This window comes from Nicotiana tomentosiformis, chromosome 1 (assembly GCF_000390325.3).
Source record: "Nicotiana tomentosiformis chromosome 1, ASM39032v3, whole genome shotgun sequence".
Classification (NCBI taxonomy): Eukaryota; Viridiplantae; Streptophyta; class Magnoliopsida; order Solanales; family Solanaceae; genus Nicotiana; species Nicotiana tomentosiformis.
In genome coordinates this window covers 24,178,095-24,202,023 of record NC_090812.1, presented here as the reverse complement: position 1 = coordinate 24,202,023, position 23,929 = coordinate 24,178,095, and the positions used below count along the sequence as shown (strand labels likewise).

At 35.1% G+C, this 23,929-nt stretch overlaps 1 long non-coding RNA gene across 3 annotated transcripts; it reads left to right on the top strand.

Moving 5' to 3' along the window:
- Nucleotides 1-1,055: 1,055 nt before the first annotated feature.
- Nucleotides 1,056-23,368, top strand: LOC104114207 (uncharacterized). Of its 3 annotated transcripts, none has more exons than XR_011409111.1 (4): nucleotides 1,056-1,253; nucleotides 2,067-2,623; nucleotides 2,721-2,851; nucleotides 23,097-23,368. It is a non-coding gene; the product is annotated as an uncharacterized lncRNA (long non-coding RNA). The 3 variants fall into 3 exon arrangements; XR_011409112.1 differs by lacking the exon at nucleotides 23,097-23,368 and adding an exon at nucleotides 18,551-18,627; XR_690335.3 differs by lacking the exon at nucleotides 23,097-23,368 and having other exon boundaries at nucleotides 2,721-2,932.
- The last annotated feature ends 561 nt before the right edge of the window (nucleotides 23,369-23,929 follow it).

Sequence of the window (23,929 nt, the reverse complement as noted above, 5' to 3'; positions counted from 1 at the left end):
AGTCAAACTTTGGTCAAACATGTTAAATTCATTAAGCCTTTAACTTTTAAATTTTGACAAAGTCCGATATCTCAGGCTAGGGACTTCCGAATTCGATTGCGGGTATACGTCCAAGTTCCAAATCACAGTACTGACCCATCGGGACTGTCAAAACACGAATCTGGATCCGTTTACTAGAAATGTTGACCAAAGTCAACTCAAATGAAGTTTTTAGGCATTTTTTTTAATTTTCTTAGTTTTTTTAACATAAAAGCTTTTCGGAAAGATGACCGGACTGCGTACGCAAATCGAGGAAGACTAAAACATAATTTTTAAGATTTTGGATCACAGAATTAGGTTTCAAAACATGAGATGACCTATCGGGTCATCACACCCGGTAAGACATATAACAACTGTAATTCCTCGAGTTATATATTAAATTACTTGATATATAACAACTATATTATACAATTAAGTACAGAATAGTAAATATTTTTCATTTAAAATTTATAATAATAGCAGAACAATGCAGATTTTATTAGTTACGATCTGAATTACAAACGAGAAGCTATGTTATATAATTAAGCATAGATTAACACATTGAAAAAATTTGAGATTAACACACATTAAAGCATTGAGATCAAACCAGAAAATTCGAAGAATCAGAAGAATAATTGAGAGCTTACTTCAATCTGTAGATTACACCGCAATATTCTGCTGAAACAGAGTGTGAGGTTGTGTTGCATAAATTTATAATTAGAGTAGGGGTAATTTAGTCAATAACTTATTCCCGTACTAATTTAGTGGCTAAATAAGGTTGACTTTTGATTATGTGACTAAATTTGATTGATCAGGCATAAAAATGGGTATTTATAAATTTTTCACAGTGTAATACACCATTATGGTCCGACTTATTTCCGGGACCATAGCGGGTGCTCAATGGAGTCGTGTATCGAGCTGACCTTTATGTGTACCGAGCTGACCTTTATTTCATGATTATTTATAAAAGTAAAGTCCAAGCGGACAACTAGCGCTAACCACTAAAAATAACATATATAAATATGGAAGCAGTCACCTATTATATCGCATACTGTGTCCTTTTTTTCTCTTTTACCTTCGCATTTCACCTTTCCTTTTCGCTTCTCTTTCCTTCTGTTTCTTTCTTTTTCCCTTCTTTTTTCACATCACAATTCCTTCTATCCAAAACCTCAATTTCCTTCTTTCAAAAATTAGCGTTGTTTGGTCTGCTGCCGTTTATGATCGTAAATCAAAAGGTAAGTATATATTAACATTACTCTGTATATATTGAGTTTTTATTATTTACCCTTTAATTGAAAATTTCAATTATTATTCAGAATTGAATTCCTGGGGCTTTTACTTCTTTTCCTTTTTACCTCAAAGAGACGATATTTTTACAAGATTCCAATGGATTTTAAGAATTTTTGTAGCATTAATCTGGTAGAAATTTCAAAACTTAAGAAGCTAGAGGTGTGCCTATGGACTCCTGGCTTTTATATTTTAATCCTTTTATTTGATTATATGTATTGAACCATGAGCCGAGCGTATATCGAAACAGACTCTCTACTTTACCAGGTCGGGGTAAGTTCTGTATACATAGTAGGCTCCCCAAAACTCACTTGTGGGATTCCGCTGAGTTGTTGTTGTATTGACCCGTGTGAGCACCTCATCTAAAAGCTTAAGTTATAATAGGACACTCTTATTCACTTAATTACTCACTCCTTTAAGAAAGAAACGAAGATTTTTGATATTTTTTGGTTTTAAATGTGTCCTAACATTTATGTGGATATAAAAACTTGTAATTAAGTGTAAAACGGGAAATTCAGGTCAAATTATTTTTAAATTTAGAAATGTGTTATTCTTTCTTGAATGGACTAATAAATAAATAGTGTCAATCTCTTTGGAACGGAAAGAGTACATCTTTGAAAATTAGTTTTTATTTCTGCCTTGTGAGTGGTTGGTTCACTAGATTATTGTCTTTGCCCATAGTTGAAAATATGTTATATTTCACCTTCTATATTGTATAGTATCCCGTATTTTTTGTTTCAACTTAACAATTTCTTTCACAGATCTACCTGTTTGAGCCTTGGACATGTTGGAGGTGTTGGATGGCTGTTTTAGGCTGCTTAAGGGACTGAAAATGGATCTGCAAATGTAGCTCTTATTTTAGCAACAAGATCAGATTTTTTGTCTGCTGAAGAAGATGAGGAAATTGTTGCGGCCAATACTGGTTGTTCTGTTGTTTCAGAATTGACTAGAAAAAGCTCTTCTTCATTGGCGCTATTCTGATACTGTTTAGGCTTGTGGTTCAAATTTCTACACTTCCTCATCCTCTGACCGAATGGGGTCTCTTTCCATCATCAGAAGTTTCATCTTACCGAAATTCAAATCATGAAAAGAAATTAAGGGAACTTCCGGCGAGTCCAGATAACCGGTTCAATATTAGTTAGCATGCCCCTCCTTCACCTGTTGACTTAACTCTACTTATGGATTAAGTCAAAGAATGCGAGTTCTGGAAAAATGAGAGCAGGTTTCAAGACAGAGGAAACTAAGGAAGCATGTGAGTGCAGGAGAAAAATCTATTCCCCCTCCTTCACCTGTTAGAAATGTGTCCAATAACCTGCCGGTAAAATTCTTTTTGTGTTATATTCCTTAGAATTATTACTGGTAAATTAGTTTATCCTTTTTATATCTTGATCTTTATATTGTAATTGATATTACAGAGATACATAGCATCATTGACTCCGGATGAGGCACTTGCATATGCCAAAAGAGAGATTGAGAATGCCCCACTAGTTAGAGATGATCATGGCTTGCATACTCCTCTGTTCAAGAATGTATCTGCCTTTAAGAGGTATTTGATTATAGTTTTAGATAGCTTATTTTCTTGGTTATGTTGATATCCTTCGATATGATGTTACTGAGTGATTGTGTTTGTTTTTGTTTGCTGGAATATGTACTCAGATATGACATATTTCTGTTTGTGATTCTAAAATTAAGTAATTAACAATCCCCACTGTCAATAAGCTCAACAATCATAACATCATTATGGTTTCCTGTTTTGCAAGGTCTAGTTGTAGCTGACTTGGTCAATCTATCCACAATCACCCAAGCTGCATCGAACTTCCTCTAAGTCTATGGGAGCCTAACAACGAAATCCATAGTGATCCTCTCCTATTTCCATTCTGGAATCTCTAACTTCTGAAGCAATCCACCCGGTCGCTAATGCTCATATTTCACATGTTGACAATTTAGATACCGAGCTACATACTCCACTATGTCTTTCTTCATCCACCTCCACCAATAGTGTTGTCTCAAGTCCTGATACATCTTTGTAGCTCCCGGATGAATGGAGTACCGCGAACTGTGAGCCTCTTGGAGAATCAACTCACACAAGCCATCTACATTGGGTACACATAGCCTGCCCTGCATTTGTAGTACACCGTCATCTCCAATAGTGACTTCCTTGGCATCACCGTGCTGAACTATATCCTTAAGGACAAGCAAATGAGGGTCATCATACTGATGCTCCTGATACGATCATAAAGAGAAGACTGAGAAACCACACAAGTCAAAACTCGACTCGGCTCGGAAACATCCAATCTGACAAACTAGTTGTCCCGGGCCTGAACATCCAAGGCTAAAGGCCTCTCTGTTACCGGTAAATATGCTAAGCTGCCCAAACTCTCCGCCTTATAACTCAAGGCATCGACCACTACATTGGCCTTCCCAAGATGATAGAGAATGGTGATATCATAATCCTTAAGCAACTCCAACCACCTCTGTTGCCGCAAATTAAGATCCTTTTGTTTAAACAGATGATGTAGACTTCGGTGATCGGTATAGACCTCGCAATGGACACCGTACAAATAATGCCATCAAATTTTCAAGGCATGAACAATAGCTGCTAACTCAAGGTCGTGTACAGGAAAATTCTTCTCATGCACCTTTAACTTTCTGGACGCGTAGGCAATCACCCTACCGTCTTGCATCAACACTACGCCGAGACAAATTCGCGATGCATCACAATACACAATATAAGCCCCTAAACCTGTAGGTAATACCAATACTGGGGCTGTAGTCAAAGCTGTCTTGAGCTTTTGGAAGCTCTCCTCACATTCTTCGATCCACCTGAACGGAGCACCCTTCTGGGTCAATTTGGTCATAGATGCAACAATAGAAGAGAAACCCTTTACAAATCGGCGATAATACCCTACCAAACCAAGGAAACTCCGAATTTCCGTAGTTGAGGACGGTTTGGACCAACTCTGCACTGCTTCAATCTTTTTCGGATCTACCTTGATCCCCTCGCACGAAACTATATGATCCAAAAATCCCACAGAATCAAGCCAGAATTCACACTTTGAAAATTTTTCATATAACTTCTTTTCTCTAAAGGCCTGAAGCACAGTCCTCAGGTGTTGTCCATGATCGTCTCGACTCCGAGAATACACCAGAATTTTGTCAATAACGTAATGATGAAAGAATCAAGATGGGGCTGAAATACATTATTCATTAAGTGCATAAATATTGTTGGGGCATTGGTCAGCCCAAAAGACATCACAAGGAACTCGTAATGACCGTACTGAGTCTTGAAAGTAGTCTTCGGGATATCTGGCTCCCGAATCTTCAACTAATGATAGCCTGAACGTAAGTTGATCTTAGAGAACACTCTAGGCACCCCGAAGATGATCAAATAGATCATCAATACGTGGAAACGGATACATGTTCTTCACTGTAGCCTTATTCAGCTAGCGGTAATCAATACACATCCGCATAGAACCATCCTTATTCTTCACAAATAAGACAGGAGCACCCCCAAGATGATACACTAGGCTGAATGAAACCCTTATCAAGCAACTCTTGTAACTGTTCTTTTAATTCTTTCAACTCTGCTGGGGCCATACGATATGGTGAAATAGAAATGGACTGAGTACCCGGTAATAAATCAATGCCAAAGTCAATATCCCTGTCAGGTGGCATACCCGAAAGATCTGTTGGAAATACGTCAGGAAAATCCATCACTATAGGAACTGACTCAATAGTAGGAGTATCACTACTAACATCTCTCACATAGGCCAGATACGTATCATGTCCCTTCTAAACCATTCGTTGAGCTTTTAGAAATGAAACAACCCTGCTTTGATCATAATCCGATGTACCTCTCCACTCTAGCCGCGGTAGACCTGGCATAGCCAATGTCACCATCTTGTCATAGCAATCCAGAATAGCATGATAGGGCGACAACCAATCCATGCCCAAAATAATATCGAAATCTACCATACTGGGCAATAATAAATCAGCCCTTGTCTCAAAACCACTTATAACAATTAAACACGACCTATACACATGATCCACAATAATAGATTCACCCACGGGTGTAGATACATAAACAGAATAACTCAAGGAATCACGTGATACGTCCAAATACGTGGCAAAATAAGATGACACATAATAATAAGTGGAGCCTCGATCAAATAAGACTGATGGATCTCTGTGACAGACCAGAATAATACCTGTGATAACAGAATTGGATGCAACTGCATCTGTCCTAGCAGGAATGGCATAATATCTGGCCTGGGCTCCCCCTTTAGGGCGACCTTTACCTGCCCAAACTTCACATCTGGCTGGTTGTGCAGCTGGAGTGTTAACTGGTGCAGTAATCATGGCCTGAGAAGCCTGAGGGCCCTGTGGAATAGGTGGGGCCTGAGAAATTCTTGGAGGTGCACCTCTCCTAAATCTGGGGCAATCCCTTATGATATGACGAGTGTCACCACACTCAAAACAAGCCCTCGGAGGATGTGGCTGTTGAGACTAGCTCGGGCCTGATCGATTAGACTACCCGCTGAAAGCACCCCGTACATGAGGTATAGTAGACACTAGCGGTGCATATTATGGAACATGAGGTCTGAGAGTAGCTGCAATACCACTGGAAGCTAGAAGTGTTGAATGAATAGGACGACTCACATAACCTCTTCCATGCCAGGCTGCAACTGGGGAACGAGAATTATTATATGTGACAGAATCTCGGGGTCTCTTAGCTTCCCTCTCTTCCCTCTCCCGAGTCTGCATACCTTCAAATCTCTTAGCAATTTACACCACCTGTTAGTATGTGATGTCCATCTCTATCTCTCGAGCCATACTGTATCTGATACTAGGGTGGAGATCCTCAATAAATCTGCGAACCCGCTCTCGAACAGTAGTAACTAAGGCTAGTGCATGCCTAGCCAAATCACTGAATCGGCCCGCATATTCTAACACGGTCATAGAACCCTAGCGCAGATGCTCAAACTCTGCGCGCCATGCATCTATAAGACTCTGAGGAACATACTCCCTTAAGAACATATTTGAAAACTGCGTCCAAGTAAGTAAAGCTGCATCAGCCGGACTATCCAACTCATATGCCCGCCACCACTAGTAGGCTGCTCCTCTAAACTGGAATGCCATGAAAGAAACCTCAATGGAATCCACAATACCCATAGTACGAAGGATACAGTGACATACCTCCAGAAAACCCTGAGCATCCTCTGAAGCTAAACCGCTGAAAATAGGAGGGTGGTATTTCTTATACCTCTCGATCCTGAGCTGCCCCCCGAAACTGATGTCCTAATCTCAGGACGAACTGGGACAACTAGCTACACTGGTATAACCTCTGGGGCATGGTTAACTTGGGCCCGTGGCTCTGGAGTACGGGCGGCGGGAGTCTGTGCTACTCCCCCAGCCTGAGATGTGGCAGGAGCAAGTGGAATTAACCCTGCCTGAGCTAAAGTGCCAAACATGCTCAAAAACCGGGCAAGAGTCTCCTGAAGTGCAGGAGTAGTAACAGGCGTCTCAAGTGCCTGCTCTCCAACTAGAGCTACTGGTGGCTCTGATGCAGTAGCTCATGCAGGTGCTTTGGCTGTACCACATGGTCTTCCTCGGCCTCTGCCCCGACCCCTACCTCTTGCGGCTCCAACATGGGGCGCGGGTGTCTGATCATCGGATCCAGTTGTGCGTGTCCTCACCATCTGTGAGAGAATATAAAGACAATTGTTTAGAACTTTGAAACCAACAAAGGCATACGATAAGGAATCAAAGAAGTGAATATTTTCTAACAGTTTCGTAGCCTCTCGAAAATAAGTACGGGCGTCTCCGTACCGATCCGCAAGACTCTACTAAACCTGCTTGTGACTTGTAACACCTATGAACCTAGAGCTCTGATACCAACTTGTCACGGCCCCAAATTCCCTCCGTAGGATGTCGTGATGGCACCTAGTCTCTAAGACTAGGTAAGCCTATCAATGCGAAATAATAATAAATATCTGAAATAAATAAACTACAATTCAAACAATTTCAACTCCCAAAACCCGGTAAAAATAAGTCACAAGCTTCTAAGAATTTATTCTCCATGTCTCTATACATCAGAGTCTAAAACAAATAAGGAAGACAACATAGTAAGATAGAAGGTGACTCCAGAGTCTGCGAACGCTGGCAGATATACCTCGAAGTCTCCTCGTACAGTTAGTTTACTGATGCCTGGTCTGATAAGATGTAGCTGGATCTACACAAAAAGATGTGCAGAAGCGTACTATGAGTACACCACAGCGGTACCGAGTAAGTGCCAAGCCTAACCTCGGTAGAGTAGTGACGAGGTCAAGTCAGGCCCTACTGGAGACTAAATAATGACAAGGTAATGTTTAAACAATATAATAAGATAAAATGATAATGGAAATGAATCAAGTAGTATGCCACATTTAATTACACGAAATAATGGAAATTAATATCTCGTGGAAACAAAACAAAATTTCCTTTCAACTTCAAGAAAACCACAACAAATAATCAAAGGCAACTACGGCCATAAATCAATATAAACAAGGGCATTCCCGAGCTACCGCCTTGTAGTCCTAAATTATAAATAAATCCACAACATCTCATTTCCTTATAGCATCCCGCGGGAGCCTTCACAATTTATTTTAAAGAAAATATTTTTTCCGAAATAGCATCCCGCGTTTTAGCCATCCTTATCACACCGCATGACTTCTAGTAGTTCCCCCTACTAGCCACACGTATCAAGCCACCCTTATCTCACCGCATGCGTTTCAATACACAGACCTTATACCACCGCATGCGTATCATTATCACAATTTGCACCTCAAGTGCTCAAATAATTTAACTTGCCAAAATAATTCAACAACAATATTTTTTCACAATAAAGAGCTCACGGCTCATGACAAAATAAATCATCAATAATCTTTTTTCACAATAAAGAGCTCACGGCTCCATCACAATGAGTACGAAAATCTTACAAAAATATTCAGGAATAAATAATTCAGGAAAAAAATATTTCAAAATCTTTAATACGTTGCTTCAATATCAAATTTAAAAATGTCAAATACACATATTAATAATATTTTATTTAAAGAAAATCAACCTTCAAATAATGCACAGAATAAAAAAAACCATGTTTCAACTAAACAGGTAAAACAATTAGCAGGAAAAGGTCAAACAAATTTAAGGTATATATTTCAGATCAATGATGAAGAATATAACAAGATAAAATAATTTAATAAATGTGCAACAATGATTTACACAATTTAAAAATATAATCTTTCACATTTAGCCCGTGTACACACTCGTCACCTCGTGTACACGACTTTCAACACATTTTAATAATCACATCAATAACAATCCTAGGGAAAATTTCCCCCAGATAAGGTTAGACAAGTCACTTACCTCGACTTGCTCCAATTTAACCAAGTATTATACTTTTTTCTCGATTTTTCGACTCCGATCGACTCGTATCTAGTCATAATTAATTCGATACAGTCAACAAAAATTATAGGAATCAATTTCATAAGAAAATACTACATTTTTTAATAAAATCCGAAATTAGCTCAAAAATTACTTGTGGGACCCACATCTCGAAATTCAGTGAAACTCAATAAATCCGATAACCCATTCAATTACTAGACCGACCATATAAGTTTTACTCAAATCCGACTCCGGATCGACACCGAAATCTCAAAAATTCGTTTCTATGAGATTTCTAAAAGTTTTTCAAATTTCTATCTTAAACCACTAATTAAATGGTGAAAACAGTGATATATTCGTGTATATTCACCAAATCCGAGTTAGAATCACTTACCCCAATATTTTTGCTTGAAAATATATCAAAATCGCCTCTCCTCAAGTTCCAATTCGTCAAAAATGGCAAATGGGACGAAGTTCCATGTTTTTATAACTTACATATTTGTTAGGGAGCCCGATTTTTCAGGGAGCCCGATTTTGACAAGGAGCCCGATTTTGACTGACAGCCCGATCCGATTTTGACATGGAACCTGGTTTTGACAGGGAGCCCGATTTTGGCAGGCAGCCCAATTTTTTACAGCATTTTCAGTAGAAAAATTGCAGCAGCTTTTGCAGTAGCTAAGTCCCATTTTTTATCCGTTAACCATCTGAAACTCACCTGAGGCCCTCGGAACCTCAATCAAATACACCAGCAAGTCCTAAAACATCATACGAACTTATTTGTAACCTCAAATCAAATCAAATCAAACAACGCTAAAATCACAAATCACACCCCAATTCAAGTTTAATGAAACTCAAGAATTTTCAACTTCTACATTCGATGTCGAAACCTATCAAATCAAGTCCGATTGACCTCAGATTTTGCACACAAGTCATAAATGACATAACGGAGATGTAAAAATTTTCAGAACTAAATTTCGACCCTGATATCAAAAAGCCAACTCCCCGGTCAAACTTCAAAATAAAATTCCGATCACGCTCCTAAGTCCAAAATCACCATACGAAACTGTTGGAATCATCAAAATTCTATTATGTGATCGTTTGCAAATAATTCGACATCCGGTCACTATTTGAACTTAATCTTTTAATTTTTTATCAAAATTCCATATCTCGGGCTAGGGACCTCGAAATTTGATTCCGGGCATATGTCCAAGTCCCAAATCACGATACAGACCTACCGGAACTGTCAAAACACTGATCCGAGTCTGCTTGCTCAAAATATTGACCAAAGTCAACTCAATTGAGTTTTAAAGCTCTAATTCACATTTTAATCCATTTTTCACCTAAAAACTTTCATTTTACGGATTGCGCACGCAAGCCGAGGAACGTTAAATAGTATTTTTCGAGGTCTTAGAACACATAATTAATTATTAAATTTAAAGATGACATTTTGGGTCATCACAAGTCTCGTGTTGATAACGTGTTATAAAATATAACTCAAAGTAACAATATGGAACAAGGAAAAAATAAGTTAAGAGATATATATAGAGAGAAAGAGAGAAGAGATTCTTATTTCTTCTTCAATTGAGTGTATTTTTCTATCTATTACAAGGTCTTTATATAAGCATGAAAAGTGAAAAAAATATGTCATTAAACATGGAAAATATGTCATTGAATATGCCATTAAACATTTGAGATGAATATCATGGAGGAAGGGTAGACATCCACCATAATTTGATATTTCTTATAATAAAAATTAACTTTGTTTTAATATTGACTAATTTTGTGATGTTTTTTTCTCCGGCATGTAGATTTACTTCATTATATATGTAAGTAAACTTTTATTCGATTTTTAAACTCTTTCTTGTTCTTTGGATAAATATAGATGTGTACTCTATATATTATATTTTTTTTAAAAAAAAAATTACTTTATTAAAATCTAGCTATAGTGTTTTAAAGAAATATAATTATAAGGTTTTAAATGTGAAAGAGTTTTATATTTATATGGAGTAGTCTTTTTTTTTTTTGCTTTTTTGCGAGAGACGAAATAATATTTAAATAATTAAAAGAGATAACAAAAGTTCCTAACATGATTGCATATGATCATTAACCGAATTAAGTGTGATTACATGATAACAAAAGATAAATTTATTTTTTATTTTAATTCAAAATTATCCTTTAATCCAAATATATAGTCAAATATAGAATAAAGTTACAATATACTATTGATATTTACTAACTTACGACTTGGCTTAACCACAATGTCAATTATATATGATAACTTTATTATATATATATATACACAATTACTATACAAGCATCTTCCAACCCCTATTAAAATTTCAACCCACAATCCATATCCATTTCAAAAGATTTTAACTCCCAAACACTATTAAAACCTAGAAAGAAGATGAGGAAGAGGATGAAGAAGAAAAAGAAGCAGCCACTTCAACAAAAATTGCAATCCACAAAAAGAAGAAACTAAAAAACGACAACAGCATTTAAACTCATAAAAATGTTAGTAACTTTTTCCAAACCTAGTTCTTTCACCTCAAATTTCTGTAATCACGAAAAAATTCAAGTATCGAAGCAGAATTGATAGCGAGATAGAGAGAGAACAAATGGAAGAAAATAAAACAAAGACAAAATAAATAACTTGAAGTTAGCTTGTATAACAACTTTATCTGTGGACAAGTATACTTTAATATCACTAGAAAAGTGACACACGTCTTAAACTTGTAAAAATTTAAAGAATGAAAGAAGAAAGAGGATTAGTGTACAGGGAGAGGACTCAGAACTTTGGTAATGATCGTACTGCGCCTATTACTTTCTCCTGTCCTTTTACTTGGCATTTATTATTATTATTATTTTTTATTTGTCACTTACGCATATTAAGAGAAGATAAATTTTTTTTCATGTTATACTCATAGTATTTATTACTCATTTCAACTCATTTTGTCAAATCTAATAAAATATGTATCAATTAATATGAATATCATGGTAAATTATGCACTTCATTTATTATTTCTTAAGGGACGTGAAAAGTCAAAACGTATCAAATAAAAGTGAACGGAGGGAGTATATTTAATGCATTAAATGCACCAAATTACTACTAAAATATAACACCAACACCATTTTTTTAAACTCCTAGAAAATCCAACCTCTTATCAACGAACTACACAAAAGATATTGACCAGGGAATCTTGAATTTAAGCCTCATAAATAAATAAAATATGAAAGAGAAAATAAGAGCAAGAAGAAATAAGGTATTGAACTTGTTGACAATTGAAAGAATAATCAACGCGGACACGGTTAATGGGTTTCTAATCCGGTGGGCTATCATTTGCAATAAGAAATGGGAAATTTTGGGGAGAAAAATAAAAAAATAATCAGATTTTCAAGTGGTAATTCAAAAATAGTCACACTTTCAAAAGTAATCGAAATTTAGTCACTTTTCATGTAAAAATAAATTTAAACGAAAACATTGCTTAAAATTCGGAAAATACTCCAATATATTATACTGGAGTTCCAACATAAGTATACTGGAACTCCAACATATTATATTGGAATTCCAACATAAGTATATTGGAACTCCAGCATAATGTAATGGAGTTCCAGCATAAGTATACTAGAACTCCAGCAAAGTATACCGGTCCAGTATAATATGTTGGAAGTTCATACACAGGTGCTCGAATCTCCAGTATATTATGCTTGAACTTTCCGCGTGTTGGAGTTCCAGCATAATATACTGGAAGTTCATACTCAGGTGCACCGAACTCCAGTATATTATGTTGTACCAATCTCTGTTGCAGCAAAATAATGACTATTTTTCAATAACTTGGCAAACACTGACTATTTTTGAATGACCAATCAAAAAACTGGCTAGCCCGTGCTATTTTTACGAAATTTTCATAAATACTTATGGATTTATAAAATATTTCATAATCTACAACTAATAATAAAATAATATATTCTACGTATAAAAAATATACTCTACAAATACGCTATATTTCCTATTAAAGGGGAAACATATCCCATAATCAGCTTCTAATTATTTTCCATTTTATTAATTATTGATGAGAACTATAACATATCTCTCGTAACCATGTTGATACATTAAAAAAATCTCATGTTCCTCTATCTGTGCGAAAATTAATCAATCAAATTAAGAAGACCCGAACGTTTATTGGATACTTTGAAGGAATCATTATCCTACGAAAACCCCAAAAGAAAATATACACTAATATATATATATATATATATATATATATATATATATATATATATATATATATATATATATATATATACTATACTCTCTACACGTGCGTTGCACGTAAATTCCATATACTTTTTTAAATATTTATATATATTAAAAATTAGTTATATACATTTGAAATATTTAATTTAATTTAACACTAAATTATAAATTTAAATGCACCAAAAACTAGTATTCTCGTGTAATCTTAAGATCTTTTATGAATAAAGTCAAAAAACATACTCTTAATTCGACCAACTCTATTTCTGTTCTTCCTGTCATTTGTGATATTTTTCATATCCTTCATCCATACTAATATCAATTGGCTTGGCCTAATTGTCTTCTCAAGGTTGGTTGCTATTTTCTGACTTCAATATACCCTAGTGATAATTTGGATCCAAAGATTGAATTTTCCGTTTTTCCTAAACATACAACACGTATTCATCCCAACCAAGGGCGGCTCAACAGATCTCGGGACCTAAGACGAAACTATTTTCGGAGGCCCTTAAATTTATTTTATAAAATATTTACACTAACAATAAAATTTACTTTTTAAATAACAAATAAATCATTTAAGACAAAAAGGTGAATTTCAAAAAATAATTTAGGAAAAAGAGCACAAAAAATAAAACGGTGAACTATCGAATATTGAGGTCCAGAACTCAAAGTGAAAATTTTGATTCGGCTATCATCACAAACAAGAAAAAAATAAAATAAACGTACATAACGTAATAACTTAAGTTTTGAGTATTGACGGTATAAAAAATATTTACTCCGTCTTATCAATTTAAATGGTGATTGTAGTTCATTCTATTAAGTAGCACTTATGGGTGAATATCTAAAATAAATTGTAAATAACCTAATATAATATGTCGAATTACACTCAAAGAAAATTGGTGGATGAATGCTTTTGTGTTCATGTTGTTTCAGAGAACATTATAAAAGAAATTTATTATGTTGTCAATATATATAACTTAATTCCTATATATAAAAGATAAAATTAAAATTGAAGAGTGAAGCAACAACAATAACAACAACCAAGTATAAATCCCACTAGTGGGGTCTGGTGAGGGTAGTTTGTACATAAACCTTACACCTACCCTGGAGTAGAGAGGTTGTTTCCGATATACCCTCAGTTCCCTCCCTCCAAGAACTCCCCGCCTTGCTCTTGGAGTGACTCGAACTCACAACCTCTTGGTTGGAAGTGAAGGGTGCTCACCACTGGAGCAACCCACTCTTGTCAAATATACTAATTAATGAGGGAAGAAAATTATCATAATTTATAAATTTATTGTATAAAATAACCTCAATCAAGTAACAAAAAACATACCCTAACACTTTTCTATATTTTAATTATTTATATAAATTATATAATATATAATAATTTAAAATAAATTTGGGGCATTCAAAATTTGGGGGCCCAAGGCAATGGCCTCACTGCCCAAAGCCTTAGAGCCGCCCCTGATCTCAACCTTCCACACATAATGATGCCTGATTACACAAATAAGCATAAAGGATTATGATTGTAATCTAATGAAAATAGAGTAAAAATGTCGAAAATAAGGAGTTGAAACCATTTCGCAAAATGAAGAAAACAATAAGGAAAGTGAAAATGTCCAAGTCCAAAAAGTTTAATCCAACAGATGTCTCGTAACAATAATTAATATATTACTGTGGTACATATTTATAAGGGAATCATGAACTTCAGGGCAGAGTCTTCTTAAACATTTTCAAATTGGTTTTGGTTCTTCCAAATCAAAAGTTGAACTATACAAACACTTGTGTTTCTATGATATGTATCCATATTTTTCTGCACATAAAATACGTCTACTGCAACTATTCTAAGCATGTGCTTCTATAGTTTCATCACTTTTTTATTTAATGATTTTTCAGCTATGGGAACTTGTTATATAATCCAGTGAGTTTTACATATATATGCTCTAGGAACTTCTACAAGTTCCAATTTATATGTCATTCACCTCCTTTTATTTTATCAATAACTTCTACTCAACAAAAAATGTTTAGAAGTAACACGCAGGAGTCGACATTGAGGAAGGCTATGCTATCATTTATCCTAGCAAACTGAATATACATAAATAAAATTTGCATTAGACGTTTGTTGTCGATTAAAGGAAGAACGTATTCTTTGTGTATTAAAGCACATGGTTAGAAAAAGAATATGCCTTTTATTTAAATATAACTATTGCGAAGTAATTTGGAGGAACACAACTTTTCAAGAAGAGACACTTATACCGGTTTTCTTCTCTCTTTTTTTTATAGATATTAGTTCTTATTATTAGGATAAGTTGGGTATTTTGATTATCTAGAAGGGTATCGACAATTACTTGCATTAGACGTGGAAATAATAGTCAAATCCACAAGAGGTCCGACTATATGCATAATCGTATGGGACCAATTTTTACGTTTATGTCGAGTCTTGTTGTCACGATCCAATTTTTTCTTCACTGGGTATCATGATGACACCTAATCTTAGGGACTATGTAAGCCTAATATTTACTAAATAACAATAATAATTTTTGAAATGGAAATCTCTATAAAATTTACAATTCCCAAAATCGGTAGTACAAGTCATAAGCTCTACAGAATTTATTACAATTTTCTAAATACAACTGTTTGAAATAAAGTAAACAGTCTGAATACAAATCAAATCAGAAGGTGACTCCGAAACTTGCGAACGCAGCAGCAGGTTTACCATGAGCCTCCACAACAACAATCTGCACATCTAGCTAATGATCAACTGACTCCACATTTACCTGGTTCTGCACAAAAATGTGCAGAAGTGTAGTATGAGTACACCACAGTTGGTACCCAGTAAGTATCAAGACTAACCTCAGTGGAGTAGTGATGAGGTACAATCAAGACACTCACTAGTCAAATAATCTGTGCCATACTAAAATAATTGAGAACAAACAGCAGTGATATAAACAGCAAGGCAATAAGAACACCACAATTATTACTCTCACAAATAAGAAAAATACAAGTATAGCCTATTAAACAAGTCTGTCACATATAATCTCTTCAAATGAATACCCTCCAAATATATTTCTTCCAATAAGTATTCTTCGAATATAAAAACTCGTTCAAATAATTATCTTATATCATAATCATAAGGTACGGTTCTCAACCCCTTGTCATATTCTCACGGCATCTCGTGCCCATATCCCTATCACAACCGCACGAACAACTCTCGTGCTAAATATTTTAATACATAAAATTCACACGATTAATTATTTTTAATAAAGTAAGGTTACAAATTTTAAACCAAGTAAAAATTCAACAAAAAAATGAGTTTATTTTAGAAATAGTTTGAGTAAACAAAAATGGCATTTCAATTTAAATAAAATATCAGATAATCTATTGCTCCGGATGTAAAACTTATTAATTTAAAATATAATAGTAACTTCTTTTATTTATACTAACTCGGTCGTCAAAATCGGTAAAAACCAAGAATATAAATCTTCAGAGTCTCCTACTAAAAAGTCCAAGCCAACATAGTACAACAAGGAATACAAACACATAGTGAAAATCAAATAATACATCACAGCAGATCACAAGGGTTGTCCTAACACGAAAATACAATAACCAACGATAAGTGCAACAATAGAGAGATGTCAACAAAAAGGGTACTCTCGAGATACCGTCTCGTAGTCCCAAAAGTAAATATGCAACAACAACAATGCCCCGAGGTTATCACAAATCATCACAATTCAATTCCCGATATAACTCACCTTGTCTCGACACGTGTGCAATAATAATATAAATGCCCGCCTTGTCACGCCGCACGCGCATTATAATATTCTCACCTTGTCTCGCCACATGCGCAAACCCAAATATATATATATATATATATATATATATATATATATATATATATATATATATATATATATATATATACCGCCTTGTCACGCCGCATGTGCATAAAATCAATAGTAAGAATAGCACGACAGAAACTTCGTGCAAACACCCGAACAAAACTTTCCAACAAAATAACGTGCCAATATTATAATTTATTGCAACATATCATAGATTTGCACATCAAGTGCTCAAATATTACAACATATCATAGATTTGCACATCAAGTGCTCAATTATTACAATTTATCACAGATTGCACATCAAGTGTTCAAATATTATAATTTATCACAGATTGCACATCAAGTGCTCAAATATTATAATTTATCATAGATTGCACATCAAGTGCTCAAATATTATAATTTATCATAGATTGCATATCAAGTGCTCAAATATTATAATTTATCACAGATTTGCACATCAAGTGCTCAAATATTATAATTTATCACAGATTGCACATCAAGTGCTCAAATATTATAATTTGCCACAAAATTCAATAATACATAAATTTCCATAATAAGGAGCCCATGGCTCGACCATATAGTGCACAAAAATATATCCAGAAAGTGAACAACTCAACAATTAATATTTCACGTAAGAATCAAGGTGGCAATCCCACCAAAACATCATATAGAAGCAAATCCAACAAAATAAGAATTTAGGCAAGACAATTAAATGATTTAATAAGTACCAATAATTTTTCATTTAATACATAAGGGCGTTTAAGGATTTTAATCAATGTAATTTGCACATATAACCCAAGTATGTACTCGTCACTGTGAGCACGTAATTTTTTCCCGATATAAATTACTCCTAAAAATCTCAAAAAATAGCTTTTAATTTTTTATAGAGTTTTAAGATTTTTTCTTTATTTTTTGTCTAATTGATTTTGCATTTTATTTGCACATTTAGGAGTACTTTAAAACATAAAACTGCATATATATATATATATATATATATATATATATATATATATATATATATATATATATATATATATGTTTTGTCTTTCATTCCTTAACTTTATTGTGTGACTAGTTTTTAATTGCATATAGTGGCATCTTAAAATATATATAAAAAATATAAAAATAAAAATGAATAAAAAAAATGTAGATAATAATGCATTAATCCTTTTGTTGCACGTTTTAGTCTCTTTAGAAATAGTTGACTAGTTCATCTTCATCTAGTTGTAGTGATAATTAGGTAAGAAACTAGTTAGTGTCAAACAGATATTTAGTTTGATTTTATAAAGTTAACTCAAAATAGAATAACAAATTAAGTGTTTAGTTTGAAATTAGAGAGGAATTGGGGCTGCCCAGTTGGCTTAACAAACCGAACTGGGCCAGATTTTGAAGCCCAATATGCAACAAATATCCCCCCATGCCCACACTTCTAGGGATTTTTATAGACAATACACACTGCACTTATAGTGGGGACTCTCTGATCTCACTCCCTCAGATTGGTGCCCCTTCTTCCTCACGCTCTCTCTCCCTTCACTCCCATCTAGAACAGAAACGCAGATTCACTACTTCTCTCAGCTGATCTACTGTGTAATCCCTGTGATTTTCAAGTTTAAATCGAGCTGTTAAAGGACTGTTTGTTGCTGAACTTGCTGCTTCTGTTTTGTTAAGTTCTGTTCATCTTCATCTCTATCTTTACTTGTCTAATTGTGGACTGTTTCGCTGCTGTTCAGGTACTGATTTTAATCTCAAATCATGTAACCGCCATACATATATCATAGCATTATAAAATCTGCCTAAATTTTGGTCATCTATATGTTCGATTGAATACTCCTTCACTGTTTAACTATAAATTCGAATGGAATATTTGAAATAAACCTAATATGAACTGGACTCTTGATTAGCAAAAATTAGTATGTGAATGGTTGCTATTTGTGTATATTCCCTAAATTCAACTAGAGTTTCATCTAGCATGTAACAGAAGCATGAAATTAGTTTTTAGATTAGAAAATCTTATAATTCGCGAATACCAATTGTTGAATCTCCGTAATTATGTGCTGAATAGAGTTTCTTAGACCATGAATTGTGTTTGTCTTGGTGCCCATGGCCAGTACCCAGTACTGTGGGCTTGCTCCAGAAGCCCAAACTCTTTTGAAGCCTACGAAGTTGATTTGGGATTACTGTAGGCGCATGCAGGCCCGCGCCTGAGTTTCAATGCAAGCCCAATGGCATTCACCCGTTATTTGATAGAAGTCCAGTGCAATTCCTTAATTAAACGTGACCTCTAGCACTACTGTCCAATCGCTGACCATAAAGAATTAAGAAATCAAGGATGAAAAAAGTGAAATTAAAGTCATTTCCTCCCCAATATCTCCCGTAGTTAATATTGAACAAGTTTAGTGTATTTTTTTGAATTTCCCATACATCCGTTTTATATATTGGCATCAATGTGTCTTTATCATAATGATTCCATGACTTTGGACCTCCACACACAATCTCAAACCTTAGGAAAACAGGGAAAGAAAAATAAACAATCTTTGAATACGCTAGAATGCTTTAGGCGCGTTTTTAATCTTTTATCGTGATTATGTACACGTTCGCGTGACATAATTTTAATTTTCACAAATAAATCCAAGTACGAGTTCGCGCGACTTTGGCCAAACAATCTTAAGATTAATAAAGCATGATCAATTGTGTATACGTACGCGTGATACAATTTTAACGCCCCAAATAAAGCGGATTTACACACATGTGGTCCGTTTCAAAGATTAAATCAATAAAACGCCATAATTAAAAGTGGTAAAAAAGGGTAAATGCACATAGGTTCTAAAATACGTAATTAAAACAAACAACTAAACAAGGTATGATTAAAGCGACCGTGCTAAAATCACGTAATCCGGGAGTGCCTCACACCTTCTCCCGAGTTAATAGAATTCCTTACCCGATCTTCTGTGTTCGCAGACCATAAATAAAAGTCAAATTTCCTCGATTTGGGATTTTAAAATAAACCGGTGACTTGGGACACCTTAAAATTATTCCAAGTGGCGACTCTGAATTAAATAAATAATCCTATTTCGATTAATGTCACTTTAATTGGAAAAACTTCCCTATCCCCTCGGAAAAAGGAGGTGTGACAGTCACATCGCGTACATGATTTTCAATTGCACAAATTGCACATAAGACTCAATGCCTAAGAGTTAATTCCCCCACTCGAGGGTAGGCAAGATACTTGCCTCAAACTGCGCTCATTCAGTCAAGTAGTATACCCTTTCCTCGATTTTCTGACTCCGACCGGCTCGAATCTAGTCATAATTAATTCGATTCAATCAACACAAATTGTAGGAATAAATTTCATATGAAAATACAAGTTTTATACAAGAAATTCGAAATTTAACCCAAAAGTTTCTCGTGGGGCCCACGTCTCGGAACCCAACAAAAGTTACAAAATACGAACACTCATTCACTCACGAGTCTAACCATACTAATATCATCAAATTCCGATACAATTTCGTTCCTCAAATCGTAATTTTTCATTCTAAATATTTCTTCAAAAACCACCATTTTTCTCAACTCAAAACACAAATTAAATGATAAAAATAAAGATAGAATCATGGAAATAAATAAATCCTAGGTGAATAACACTTACCCAATCGATTTGCTTGAAAAACCCACAAGGAATCACTCAAAATCGAGCTCTACAAGTCAAACGAAATGTGATAAAAATGGCCTAACTCTCGATTTGGAAAACTTATATTCTGCCCAGGCCTGAAAGCATCACGATCGCGGAAGAGGAGATGCGATCGTAAAGAGGGAAAAAAATAATGGCCCAGGAACTGGGCTACGCGAACGCGTGAAACGGCACGCGAACGCGAAGAAGGGGGAAGATAGGCTTCCGCGATCGCGGAAGGAGTTATGCGAACGCGAAGAGTAACGACCTCCAGTGCTTAGGGCATGGTTTCTACTACGCGAACGCGGACTGGGGGACGCGAACGCGATAAAGGAAATGTGTACAGCTATGCGATCGCGAGGCGTATTACGCGAACGCCAAGAAGGAAATTGAGGCGGTCGGCAGAGACACTTCGCGAACGCGAAAGTATCTCCGCGATCGCGAAGAAGGACATCAGATTAGAACCAGGAGTTCAAAAATAGAAGGAAATGGTCCGTAGCCCATCCAAAACACATCTGAGGCATCCGGGACCCCGTCTAAACACACAAGCAAGTTTCATAACCTAACGCGGACTCGCTCGAGGTCTCAAATCACATCAAACAACGCCGAAAATACAAATCGCTCCACGAATCAAACTTATGAACTTTCAAAACTTTCAACTTCTAAAACTCGTGCTGAAACCTATCAAACCAACCCGGAATGACGTCAAATTTTGCAGGCAAGTCCCATATAACATAACGGAGTTGTTCCAACTCTCGGAATCGCATTCCGACCCCTATATCAAAAAGTCCACTTTCGGTCCAAAACTCCAAAAATTCGACTTTTGCCATTTCAAGCCTAAATCAGCTACAGACCTCAGATTCACAATTCGGACACGCTCCTAAGTCCAAAATCACCCAACGAAGCTAACTCCTAAGTCCAAAATCACCCAACGGAGCTAACGAAACTGACGGAACTCCATTCCGGAGTCATCTTCACACAGTTCCAACTACGGTCAAAATCCTAAGATTTAAACTTTCGTTTTAGGGACCAAGTGTCCCAAATCACTCCGAATCATCCGGTAACTGAATTCAACCACGCACGCAAGTCAATACACATAGTACGAAGCTGCTCAGGGCCTTATGCTGCCGAACAAGACTTAAATTCTCAAAACGACCGGCCGAGTCGTTACTCATGTAGTACACGATTTTTTAAAAATTAATATAATAAAAAAATTGAGTAATTCATATTTATACGTGAAAGAATAAAGTCCAATTAAATGATCAATATGGACAGTCGTACAATGACTTTTTTGTCGAGGTTAAAAATTTTAATTTATTAAAAAATTTAAGGCTTTGAACAAAAACTCGTACATGTTTATGTATGATTAAAGCAGAACTATATCTCATGCTACTATGGATACAATGACATGTTATTACATCAAAAGTTTAAAGATTTGAAAAAAAAAACAAAAAAAAATTGTGACTGCACATGAAAATCATAGTTGGAAGATTTGGATACATAATCGAATTAACCCAGAGCAATGGGTTAAAATAAGAACAGGAAAAAAAATAAACAGTCATATGGGATAGATCATAAGTAATTACAATAATATTTTGTTACCTGAAGGCATGTATTGCCCTTTTTTTTTTTTGATAACCGTGGTGTTCGGGCCAACTTGATGTATTACCCTTGTTGTATCACAACTTCACAAGTCAAAAACGAAAAACAATAAAGTAATTTAGCACACAAGCCTGACAAGTTTATCTGAAGCGTTGTGGCTGTTAAGTGTTTGAAGGCTGCAGCGTTGGCTTTTCTTCACACATACTTTGTCTTTTTCAAAATTAATTAGGATATTTAGTTTAATAAAAGGGATAATTTGTTAATTTAACTTTTAAGTTAAGGGTTTCATGCTTTTAATATAACTAGTCTTAGAGTACGCGCTTTGCGTGCGAATCCTAACTCAATGAATAATATTTTAAAAACAATTATATAAAAATTATTTAAAAACATATTTTAGTTATAAAATAAAGGTTAAGCTCTAGAAATTGAAAGATATTCATCCTATATTGCGAACTCAATAAAACAAGAAACTATGTCTCATAGGGTCCTCAATCATCGTTCTATTATATTCACTACTTAAATTTTGTTGCAGTTTTATAATTATATCAGCTTAAATTCACAAGTTATTATACTTTCTTGTTAGTTTGTGTAATAACACATCACTCTTGAAGATGTAAGAGCTTTTCTGAAAATATTTTTGTTAAGTTTTTCTGAGAAGACAAAAATAGAATTAGCTATACTTTTATTATGATTCTAAAAATTTTGTGAAATAACACAAACTGAAGAATTGAATCTTATGCCTTCTTAATTTATTTTTCGTCAAAGGTTACAATATTACCCTTGCAATGAGGTTTTAGTTAATAAAATAAAAAAAAATGATTAATGATGACCCAATTTGAATAAATGAGTTACCTGATTTATTTCTATTATTGTTATTGTTATTAATATTGCGTACAGGTAATGTAAGTGACCCGCCTTAGCCTCGTCACTACTTCGTCGAGGTTAGGCTCAGCACTTACCAGTACATGGGGTCGGTTGTATTGATACTACACTTTGCACTTCTTGTGCAGATTTTGGAGTTGGTCTCAGCGGCGTACCGTAGACTTGCTCGGATTTCAGCTACCAGAGGAGACTTGAGGTATAACTGCATGGCGTCCGCAGTTCTGAAGTCCCCATCTATTTTACTTTAGCTGTGTATTTATTTCTAGACAACTTTATTTTATTCAGACTTTTATTTGTATTTATCTAGAAGCTCGTGCATTTGTGACACCAATTCTGGGATGGTATTTAGACAACGTTGTTTTTATGGATTATTCATTATGTTTCAAACTTTGTTTCAGCATTTGTTTCTTTGATTATTAATAATTTATTAATTATTTAAAAATTGTTAATATTATTCTAACGTTGGCTTGCCTAGCAAGTGAAATATTAGGCGTCATCACGGTCCGAAGGTGAGAATATTTTGTCGTGACATGGAGGCTACAACAAATCAAGGGTTCCTAAAAAATATACCAATGAGGGATGCTACAAGTGTGGGAAGACTGATCACCACATCAAAAACTTCCCTCAATGGAAAATTGAATGGAAGAAGGAAAGAGCTGAACGGAGAAACAGAAAGAAAGAACATGTTCATCCCAAGAAGAACAAGATCACAAAGGCTATGGTTGCTGTTTGGGGAGAAAGCTCAAATAAGGACTCAGATGATGAAGATAGAGATGAACAAGCATTTATGGCAATTGGAGAATCCGATGAGGAATCTGAAGTAAGTATAATCTATCTGAAAGACAAGATAAAGTTTTTGTCTAAAGAAAGTCTATTTGAGTTACTTCTAGATTTCATTGATGAATCTGGGGATATAAACAATGAAAAGGAACAATTGTCTAAGGAATGTGTGATTTTAAAA